This window comes from Scomber scombrus, chromosome 21, assembly GCF_963691925.1.
Source record: "Scomber scombrus chromosome 21, fScoSco1.1, whole genome shotgun sequence".
NCBI classification, from domain to species: domain Eukaryota; kingdom Metazoa; phylum Chordata; class Actinopteri; order Scombriformes; family Scombridae; genus Scomber; species Scomber scombrus.
Window position 1 is genome coordinate 1,872,265 of NC_084990.1, and position 11,796 is coordinate 1,884,060.

Genomic DNA, 11,796 nt, shown 5'->3' on the forward strand with positions numbered 1-11,796 from the left:
ACCTCGAGGCAGGGACTCGTTTTGCCCCCGTAACAATTCTAGGAGATTGTCCTTTAGGGGCTGTTGGCACGTGGAGACACGTACCAACAGTCACAGCCCTGTAAAATTACCCGGAAGTTCCTGCAGTGGAATCGGCTCTGTAGGTTCAGGGGTAAGTGGGTAAGCAAATATGTCTTCACCCCAGTTCACTTTGCCTTTCTATTACCTTTGTATGCAACCATGTCTTAAATTCACTGAAGACATCTTTACTAATTCTGTTGTGTCTGCTGTCCTGGGAGAGTGAAAACATGTTTCTGATCAGGAAAGAAATACAGTGATGACTGTGTGTGTGGGTGCTGATGAAAAGTTTCAACAGGTTCAAAAGGTTAAATACATCATTTAATGCAAATAGTTCATTACCTGGGACCTGAGTAGTGAGTCACCCTACTTTTCACTTGCACTCTGGAACAGTTTCAGAACAGAGCAGAGCTCATTATGGATGCAATAAGTTGGGACAATAACTGCACCATGAACAGGAAGTCAGACACAGCTGCAGGCTGATGTTGACTGTAAGGTGAGCTGCCTCCTGGTTACAGATCACTGTGGCTCAATGGACACATATGGAATGGTTATAAGATTGATTTTAGCATTACTGTTCATTCATCAACTCCAGTGTGACACTACAGGGGCAGGACAGGACAGAATGACAGGACAGGACAGGACAAAGTGAGCTAGTACAGGACAGGACAGAGTGAGACAGTACAGGACAGGACAGAATGAGACAGTACAGGACAGGACAAAGTGAGCCAGTACAGGACAGGACAGAATGACAGGACAGGACAGGACAGCGTGAAAGAGTACAGGACATGACAGAGTGAGACAGTACAGGACACGACAGAGTGAGGCAGTACAGGACAGGACAGAGTGAGACAGTACAGGACAGGACAAAGTGAGCCAGTACAGGACAGGACAGAATGACAGGACAGGACAGGACAGCGTGAAAGAGTACAGGACATGACAGAGGGAGACAGTACAGTACAGGACAGAGGGAGACAGTACAGGACAGGACAGAGGGAGACAGTACAGGATAGGACAGAGGGAGACAGTACAGTACAGGACAGAGGGAGACAGTACAGCAGTGCATGAGAAGCAGCAGTATTTCCACAGTGGAACAGTATGATGGTAGATAAGTCAGACCACAGCAGCACTCGGCAGCTCTGCAGGGTAGAGTGGAGCAGAGGTGGATGGTGATGGGGACGATGACTGTACAATACAGCTATGACACTTTACTCTGGAACTTTACAGGGGCGGCTACATGTTTATATTAGTAGGGTGGGAGGCTTAACTGTCTGCAAATACACACACAGAACATATACTGACACCATTTAAATTAACCAGGAGGACATTACAAAAAAACACCTGCTGAACTCATCACATTAGGTGTATATTATGATATATATATATATATATATATATATATGAGATTGTGATATATTTATCTTTCTTTGTTTAATATCACTACTTTTGGAAGCAGATGTATGAAAAGATAATAAAAACTGATGAAACAGAAAGAAAGAAAAAGACAGGAAGCCAGCATGTACGTGCCTGTGTGTTTGTGGTGTACCTCCAGTTGTGGGCTATGCATGTATTATGGTGAACCTCTGCTGGATGGTTTATTGCAGCAGAAACTTGATGCTTGGTAAAGTTAATTCGAGGCCATTCAATGTCCATGTACAACATACGGTTTATTGTTTCAACTCTGTCTTACAGTATTTAGATGCCCATATTTCTACTTTTAACATGAGGTTATAGGTCGCTGTAATCATTCCTCCTCTCCTACTGGTCATGGAAAGATCCCCCATCCACAGTGCTCATTCAGAAGAATAAGGCTATACATTTCCAAAATTGTTCTGAGCTCTTCCTGCTTACAAGTATTGTGTGTGTATCCAATGTCTGATATATCTTATTACTGCATGCTGCTGAGCTCCATTGCAACAGCAAAAAATCGGTTAAATATAACCTATTTAAGCCAGGTTTGGTTTCCCCCTTTATGCTAAGCTAGGCTAACCACATCCTGACTTCAGATCTTCACACATAGACTTAAGATTGACTGAGGTAACTACTTATCTCACTTATTAGGAGAACATAAATACAGTAGGTCTACAAAACAAAATGTTACAGTGTTTTTGGTGTACAATTTGAATCTCTTGAATAACATTATAACTCAGCAGCGTTATGCAAAACAGTGGCAAGACAGTTTTACCCCCCACTAAGCTGTCATTCAGGCCTTACAACACAAGGCATGTGTCTGTATAACAGAGGTTTCCCACTCATCTTTCTTCTTTATGTGTTTCTCCGGCTTCTCTTTTCTCTTTTCTTCTCCGCTATCTTGGACCGATATCAGAGAGTTTCCACTTGCTTTTATGTTTTCACACAACGAGCGATGAAAGCTGTCAGTCTGTGATGTGACAAAGCTTACAGTCATGGTAGAAGGAAAGCTGCTTTCAAGAAAAGGCTTGTGGATGTGGGAGCAGTGACTTTCAGAATTAAGGGGTAGAATGATCTTCCACCTCAAGGAAAAATGGTGTTAGTGTGAATTCCGGTAGGCACTGGTGTGATGTTAGAAAGACCGTCCTGTTGAAGTGTCTTTGAGCAGGATATTGAAGGAGGTGCTGCTCGTTGTAAAAGAAGCTCTGGGTCAAAGTGACAGCGCTTAATGCTTTGAATTTGTTGTCACAGGTCTGTCCAGACTAGTTTGATAAAAAAAAAAGTAGCATCATAAAAAAACAGCCTGATCTCACAGAAATGTGTGAAATGATCGCAGTTTTCCACCACAGCATTGTGTGGCTGTGGCAGGTAATGGGTTAAAATGATGTGTTAAAAGTTGGTGAAACTGAACTGTGTCACGCCAGTCTGTGTCTACCATGACAAAGGATCCTAATTGACTTTCCTGTACCATTGTTCCAGTGATATGACACATCTTTTTTAACACATCACACACAAAAGGTTGTGGTCATGCTGCATAAAGATAAGAACATTACTATTATTTACTATATTTTATACTACTATTCTTTTTTATTGCTTGTGTACTTATTATTTCTTACTTCTATTATTTTTATTCTTTATATTGATGCTTTTTTACTGTCCTCTCTGCAATATTGTAAATCTCCCGATTGTGCGACTAGTAAAGGAATATCTTATCTTATCTTATCTTATCTTATCTTATCTAATCTTATCTTATCTTATCTTATCTTATCTTATCTTATCTTATCTTATCTTATATATCTTATCTTATCTTATCTTATCTTATCTTATCTTATATATCTTATCGTATTCAACTTGACAAGTATAGAAGACATACATACATATGCTGCATACATTTCCCAACCTTGATATTTTTTATAGTGTTGTGCATATTATTGTAAAATTTAAGTTTGTTTTTTGTTGTTCTTCCAATGTTAACTTTCCAGGAATATACATATGTCATTTTATCAAATTTGACATTAACAAATGGATCTAAAATGTGAATGCTGTTAAAAGAAGGTCTGAATAAATATTCCAGCAAAGTCACTGACTTTCAAAAATGAAAAACAGTGTGTGTGTGTGTGTGTGTGTATATAAATATACATAAATATGAATTGTTCTATTGTATATGTATTTTGAGTCTTTTACTTGGGATTAATGTTGACTGTCGTGGAACAAGAAGCTGGATGATAGGCTTTTCATCGGATTAATGTTCTGCTTCAGGATTGTTTTTCTATTGTTGCTTTATTAAGCACAATGTATTGGTATTGAAACTACTGAAAGCATGAAGTTGGGTAGGAGTGATGTGGGTGAGGTATTATCCCACTAAATAAAGAGAGAATGTTAGAGGCAGTGGTCCACCCGGTGAACATGATGGTGCATATTGAGTAAATTGAGGACAGGCAACGCTCCGAACATCCAAAATAGGCTGTTGTTAGAGTTCAGGCAACTTCATTCAAACATTTTATTCACAATAAAAAATTGATTCATATTCATATGTCATTGTTATCGTATTAATTATTTGAAATCCCTGCTGAAAGCAATGTGCATTTCCTGCAGAGTAAAGGCTTTCAACTACAAATGTGGAGTGTATGATTTTTTTCCCTGTCCTTCATGTGAGTTAACCATTATATACCCTATCTGCTTTTTATAAAGGCTATTATTTCCCAAGTTCAAACTAGTAAATGATCCTCGTGGTACATGTTGTAGTAGTCCCAACACTCTCAAGGTGAAGGTAGACAGAGACAATATTAGTTATACCTGTATGGACGTAGAGAACATAGAGTATTCCACATTGATTCATGTATATTCAGGTCACCAGGTCAGCAGCAATTTAACCCTTTCATGCATGAATTATGATAACCTCAGTCAGGTGTTTTTATTTCTCTTAAGACATGAAAAAAATATTCTTTTCAAATTACATTACATTACATTATAATATTATGCAACCAAAAAAGTTACTGCACATGAAGTGGTAGTGTATGGGATGATGCACTAGTGTCCACTGTTATAGCTGAAGTGTAACTATGCCATCAAAATCCATGAATGTATGAATAGCTGCCCACTGTAGTAGTGACCACTATGCGTGAAAGGGTTAAGGCAGGTGACCCTCCACTTACCTAGGCTGTAAGACTCTTACACTGCATACAGCCGCACTATGTAACACTCAAGTGAAATACAAAATATAGCCATGGAGTGTTCTTGTAACAGTGAATGGTAACACTAGTGGCATCACAAATGACCATTGCCAACTGCAGGTGTCATCTTATCTTCAAAACCTTTCTGACGATTCTTCCATTGTAGATCTTAACGAACACATCTACAGAGATAAAGCTGAGAGGTGATTTATTGGACAAAGAAAAAGACAGTATCAGCAATTCTCATAAAAAATCAGCAGTTTCTTTTTATTGAACTTTTTTCAATATACAAATAGACATATTAACCAATACAATTACAGAATACCGCAACTCACATGCATTTAAAAAAAGAAAAGGGCCAGACACTCTGGGGTTGGGGATAGAGGTTCAGGGAACCCGGACTTAATGCTTAATGTTTGGATACAACATGTTGTTCAAAATAAGAGAGGAAAGGCTTTCAGACTTTAAAAAATACCCGTACTAGACCAAACCGGCTTCATTTTAAATCGGCACTCTAGTTCAAATCTTATAAGGGTTTTCAATATTGTTTACTCCTCTCTGCACCACTCTCCTGAAATGGTCATATCACTCGACGCTGAAAAAGCATTTGGATTTGAGGATTCTTTCATCTCTTGGATAAAACTCCTCTATTCTCACCCTCTAGCCTCAGTAATTACTAATGGACAGCAATCTGAATACTTCTGTCTTGGCAGAGGCACACGCCAGGGCTGCAATTTATCCCCTTTACTTTTGGCTATTGCCATCGAGCCTCTAGCCATCGCTCTTAGACAATCCAATGACTTCCTGGGCATAGAACGAGGGGGCCTTACACACAAGTTGTCCCTATATGCTGATGACATTATTTTGTATGTCTCAGACCCATTCAAATCTGTTCCTGCCATTCTCAGCACCCTGATCCAATTTGGGAAACTTTCAGGATACAAAATCAATTCAGAAAAAAGTAAAATGTTTCCTCTTAACCAGACTGCTATCCTAATCCCTGCATCACATTTCCCATTTAGAACGGTCAGAAAGGGCTTTAAATACCTATGTCACACCTGCTTTCTCCTCCCTCTTCACTAAGAACTTTGGCAGATGGAAGAAACCTCCCTCTGTCCATAACTGGCCGAATTAATCTCATTAAAATGATTGTGCTACCAAAATTCATTTACCTTTTTCAAAACATTCCAATTTTGATTAAAAAAAAAATTCTTTAATTCATTGCACAGTAGCATACCTACCTAATTTTACTCATTACTATTGGGCATGCAATATAAAAACTATGCTACATTGGATGGAAAGAGACTAAGCTTGTAGATGTGAGGCCTGGGTGCAAATGGAAAAAGCCTGTAGTCTGCTTAACCTAAGCTCTGTATTATGTGCCCGATGCCCCCTCCCCAAAACCAATTTTACTCTAACCCTGTGGTCCATCACTCAATCAGGATTTGGTCACAATTTAGAAGACATTTCAAATTGCAGACAACATCTGTACTCTCTCTCATCAAGAATAATTATAACTTTCCACCCTCTCTCTCTCTGACTCTACCTTTGAGGTTTGGTGCTCAAAGGGCATTAAATCTATCTCTAATCTACATGTGGATAGCAAATTTGGATCATTCACAACTCTCCGAACTAATTTACTACTTATTTAATTTTTGTCACTTTTTTTAGACATCTCCAGCTTAGGCACTTTGTCCAGAAAAGTATCACTTCCTTTCCAGACTTTCCAACTGATAATATGATCGATCATATTCTCTCATTGTCTCCATATTGCAAGGGTCTGACTTCCACTCTTTATAACAATATATGTGATATGGGAGAATGACCTTGGAGAGGAAATGATAGATGATCAATGGGAGACCTCTTCCCCTTGTGCTCAGCAAAGCCTGATACAACTCAAAGTTGTCTTGAGAGCACATTTGACCAATCAAAACTGGCGAACATTTTCCCTAAAGTGAACCCTTTATGTCCTCGCTGTAAAGACCAACCAGCAGATTATATACACATGCTCTGGTCCTGTCCCAAACTCAGCACATTTTGGGTCAACATCTTTAGTGCCTACAGTAAAAATGTTTCTAAAAGATATCACACCCAACCCCACATGTGCATTATTTGGATTCACCCCTGAAACTCTCTCCCTTAAAGGCAAAGCTTGTGTAGTACAAGATGTCTCACTCTTCTCTCCTGGAAGGAGGAAACACCTCCCAACTTTCCAAGATGGATTAGAGATACTGTGCATTTTCTGAAACTTGAGAAAATCAGTTACACCCTTAAAGGCTGCCTGCAAAACTTTAGGAAGATTTGGACTGCTTTTCTGGAGTATTATAAGAGCTTACAAATAGCATTAAATGAGGAATAAGATACCAGTATTAGAGTGAGGCACATATATTTTCAATATATGCTGCAAATGTATTTTTAACTAAAGGATACAACTGTATCGTAAGTACATTTTATAAGACTCAGATATCTAACTGTAGGAACAAGAAGAAAACATATTTTTGAGTGGAGGGGAACTTTGAGGTTCATTTCAAGAGACTTCTGGTGGTTTTGGAGTTGCTGACATTTATTACACCCTTTCACAAGATAATCTTTACAGGAAATTCCTGCCCTAATAAAGACATGTATTTAAATACAGTAATGTAATCTATTAATGAAGAAATATATTTACTGAAACCATCAATGAACACTTTAAATCAAACGTCATGTCAGGTGTTCAGACTGCTTTGTAAAGCAAGTGAATGGAAAGACACTTCCATCACTGGCAGATATGTGATATTGAATATTGTTTCATATATGTGGCATTGAAAGTCCTTAATAAGCCTTTCAGTCCTCCGTATATGTGCATTGAAAGTCAGCAGTGTATGTGCTATATGTGTGGGCGGTCACTGCTGTTTATTGATCTGTCAGTTGAAGACGATTTAAATATAAACCAAACAGCTTTCCCACTTTGACAGTTGCACACTCATTGTCTTTCTCCACCCCACTCACACACACACACACACAAACACATACACACACACATTATTTGCATGTACACACCCCAGTTGCGGTACTCCCACATAGAGAAAGTATGTGGGCTACAAAAGCAAACTGTATCCAGTGTGGGTTTTGTCTGTGACAATCAAATAGACATTACTAAGACATTTAATGTTACATTAGTGAAATAAAAAAGATTGTATAGTCTCTCATATGAAACAGTTGTCAGTGAAATAAGTACGTGGTGGTGTCAATACAAAAGTTGTTTTTGAGATTGGAAAATATGAATATTTCAAACTGTGAAATTGTGATCATTAAATAAATTAGATTCTAAACCCCTGATAACCACAGGCACACTATCAGTCACTATACAGTAGGTACATTCAAGGGACATTACAGGGATTTTCCCTGGGTTGCTGCTGCAGGAGGTTACAATAACTGCTATGTACTGACCTCAAATGCAAGCAATGACATAACTGTCTTATGTCTGCTAATTATAGAAGATTATCACATCGGATGCATGAGCTGACGATCAAGAAAAAAACGATCAAGAAAAAAACGATCAAGAAAAAAACGATCAAGAAAAAAACAAGAGCCGTCTTTTTAGATCACTATCTTGAGGAAACTAGGCGTGTTATATCAAGATCAAAGTACTTTTCCTGCTTTGAACTGCTTACTTCCCATCAAGGGACATTTGAATTCTAGAGCATAGAGTGATTTTTTAGACCAAAGCATCTTCAAACTAGGTCTGTCATGATAACTACACTTGTTGGACGATATATTGTCTCAGATATAATCACGATAAACGATATTATTGTGGTTTGAAGATTATTTTATACCACCTATATAATGATAATATAATATAATAATAAATCAAGGGGGGTGGGGGGGTGAGATTGGAGAGTGTGTCGTTATGGTTGAGGACAGAGTTATTTACCTTTAACTCTTCTACAGTCTCCACTCAGGACGTACACAGTGAGGAATGGAGGACACTACCAGTTTAGTGAATGTGACATGAATAGCCTCTTAGCTGCTAATGTGAAGTGTGGCAATATTGAGGTCAAAAAATGATCAAGTTCATGTCCATGTATCATATGATAAGTCCATATATAGACATGACGATGTTGACAATTACGTTATTGTACAATAAGTTGATGATTATTGTGACAGGCCTACTTCCAACTTTGTGGCACCAGTTAGGAGAAGGGTCCTCCTGACTTTTCATCCATGCACAAAGTCAGCTCCATAAAAAACACTTTTCCCAGTTTGGTGTGAAAGAACTTGACTGGCCTGCACAGAGCACTGACCTCAACCCAATCCAACACTTTGGGATGAACTGTAGCACCGACTGTTTTTTTAAATTATTTGATTTGATTTATTTCCAACATGTATGAGTAACACAAAAAAAAAGTAATCTAAGAAATAAACAAACAAAACCAATGAGAATAGTCAAAAGAACAATAATAATGTGAACCCAACATGTCCTGCTTATTTAAACCTACCGCTTCTCCACTACTCAATCAACAATCCGTCATTCCTATACATATTTACATATTTACAAAAACATAGAAAAATTTAAAAAAAGTGAACAAATACATCAATTATTCATGAAAACACCCGATTGTTAAAGCCCTTCTTCCTCCAAAAACGTTTTAATGTAGTGCGTGCCCGCTGATGTTTTAAATTGAACTCCCCCCTCAGATTATAACCCCCAACTCTGTTAAAAAAAACTATTTTTGAATATTTCCAGGAAGTATATTGTTTATTGCTTTGTACAAGATTTGCACTGTTTGAAAATGAACCAGGTCTGTGAGTTTTAATGTTTTTGATTTGAAGAATAGTGAATTTGTGTGATCTCTATAACCGGTATTATGAATTATTCTTATGGCTCTTTTCTGCAGTATGGATAGTGGTTGTATTTGTACATTTGTAAGTATTGCCCCAAACCTCTGCACAGTTGTGTAAATATGGTAAGATCAGTGAACAGTAGAGAATGTGGAGTGACTGTGAGTCAGTCCTTATCACCCAACATCAGTGTCCAACCTCACAGAGACAGATCACATATGGTTGTAACATCTGTAACATCCCTCACTTTTCATGTGAACAACCTGAGTGCAACAAGATGAATGTCTTTAAGATGTTTAGTTGTCTCACTGCGCTTTATTTGTACTTATCTGAATAAATGGGAGTCAGTACAGAACATCCATATCAACAAAAGAAACAGCAGTTAGTTTCAGCTTTTCACACATTGTCCACAGTTCTGTGTGTGTGTGTGTGTGTGTGTGTGTGTGTGTGTGTGTGTGTGTGTGTGTGTGTGTGTGTGTGTGTGTGTGTGTGTGTGTGTGTGTGTGTGTGTGTGTGTGTGTGTGTGTGTGTGTGTGTCACTGTCTGGGTGTCCATATACTTGTACGTCATTCTCACAAGGTAACAAAAAATAAAAAACAATTCAACCTCTCCTGCCTATTCCAGCTGAGGCCCTCTGATAGAGTGATGACTGTGCTGCTTTCATTTCACACTGCTCATTTTTGCCCATAATGTGTTATCATGTGCAATATTCAACTTAAGTAACTCATTAGGAATAACTAGTAGCACAGTGGGACATCCTTTTGCTCAGCGTAAGCATATTTAATATACACAGCAGACTCCAGCTTTGACGTCATTTTTTAAAATGATGGTGATAATCATTTGCAACACCTGCTCACCGTGTCCTTCTAGACGAGTTTTAACAAGCGCTGGTATGTCTGTACTTACATAATATGTCCCCAACTATTTCACCACGCACTCTCACGTTACTATAGTGTTAAAAGGATAATTCAAGTGTGAACCCCCCCCCCCCCCCTATCTCTATCTCTTTATTTCTACCTCCTGATTACAGCACGGTCCTGTACACACACACACACACACACAGTCACACACTCTGCAGGCACGTGTTAAATGAATACAGCCATTATTGACATTGTTTATTGACTGGTGTGTTGATTCATGTGAGGTGTGTGTGTGTGTGTGTGTGTGTGTGTGTGTGTGTGTGTGTGTGTGTGTGTGTGTGTGTGTGTGTGTGTGTGTGTGTGTGTGTGTGTGTGTGTGTGTGAACATGACACTTTGAAGCTATTTAAAATCAGGCTTAAACGATCCATTGGTCACACCTTATGTGAGATGTAAAGACACAGGTTTGAATTGATAACATATTGAACCTTCTTTCAGTTGCTTCAGTTGTATTATTATTTGTTCTGCTAGTTAGGAGCAGTGGAACTATTAGAAGCAGAGCTAGCACTGATGGTAAAGGCAGCAGTCAAAGTGAAACAGTATTAGTAATTGTTGCACTTTGAAACCTGGAAAAAGCTTCCATGAGGCAACTGGAATAAAACATAGAAAGATAAAATGTATATACAAGAATAGCAGATGACGCAAGTTTGGTTTTAGTTGTAATTTTTCACTGAGATTCAAAAAAGTAACCAAGTAACCATCAAAATAAATCTTTAAATAAATAAATAAATCTTACGTTCAAGCGCTACATGATCAGATAGAAAGCCCGCTGGAATGTCAACCAGCTTCAGCAATATGATCCAGACCGGTGATTAGAATCTCATATGGCTGTTTCCCGCAACCCACCTTCTGATGTCAGGAAAACAGCTACGTGCCATACATAATCTGCCACAATGATCTGAACTGAAAATAGCAGCAGTGACCAGGCTCAGGTAAGCTCCTGCAGGGTCTCTGTCCTTTTATTGTGACATATGCAGTGAACGTCTGACTGACACTCTAACCTCAGTGATAAACCAATATTTAAGTAGCAACATGACAATGATAAATGTGTATTGTGCATGTACAACACACACAAACACACGCGCACACACACGCATAAATACATACACGCACAAGATGGAAACTCTATTCCACTTTAGGTGCCCAATATTTTTCAGTTTTCTGTCTGTCAACTTTCTCCACCCACGGAGGGACTTTACAAGCTCAAACAAAGCAGAGCGAATCCATGACCTGTGTGTGTGTGTGTGTGTGTGTGTGTGTGTGAGAGAGAGAAAGTGTGAGAGAGAGAAAGAGATAAAGAAAGACACTTCCTCATGAGTCCACAGGAGGGCACACAGTTGTCTGTGAGCTAATAACCACAACCAACACTGTAAAGGAAAATGACTATTTATGAGGGAAACATAAACAATAACAGAGT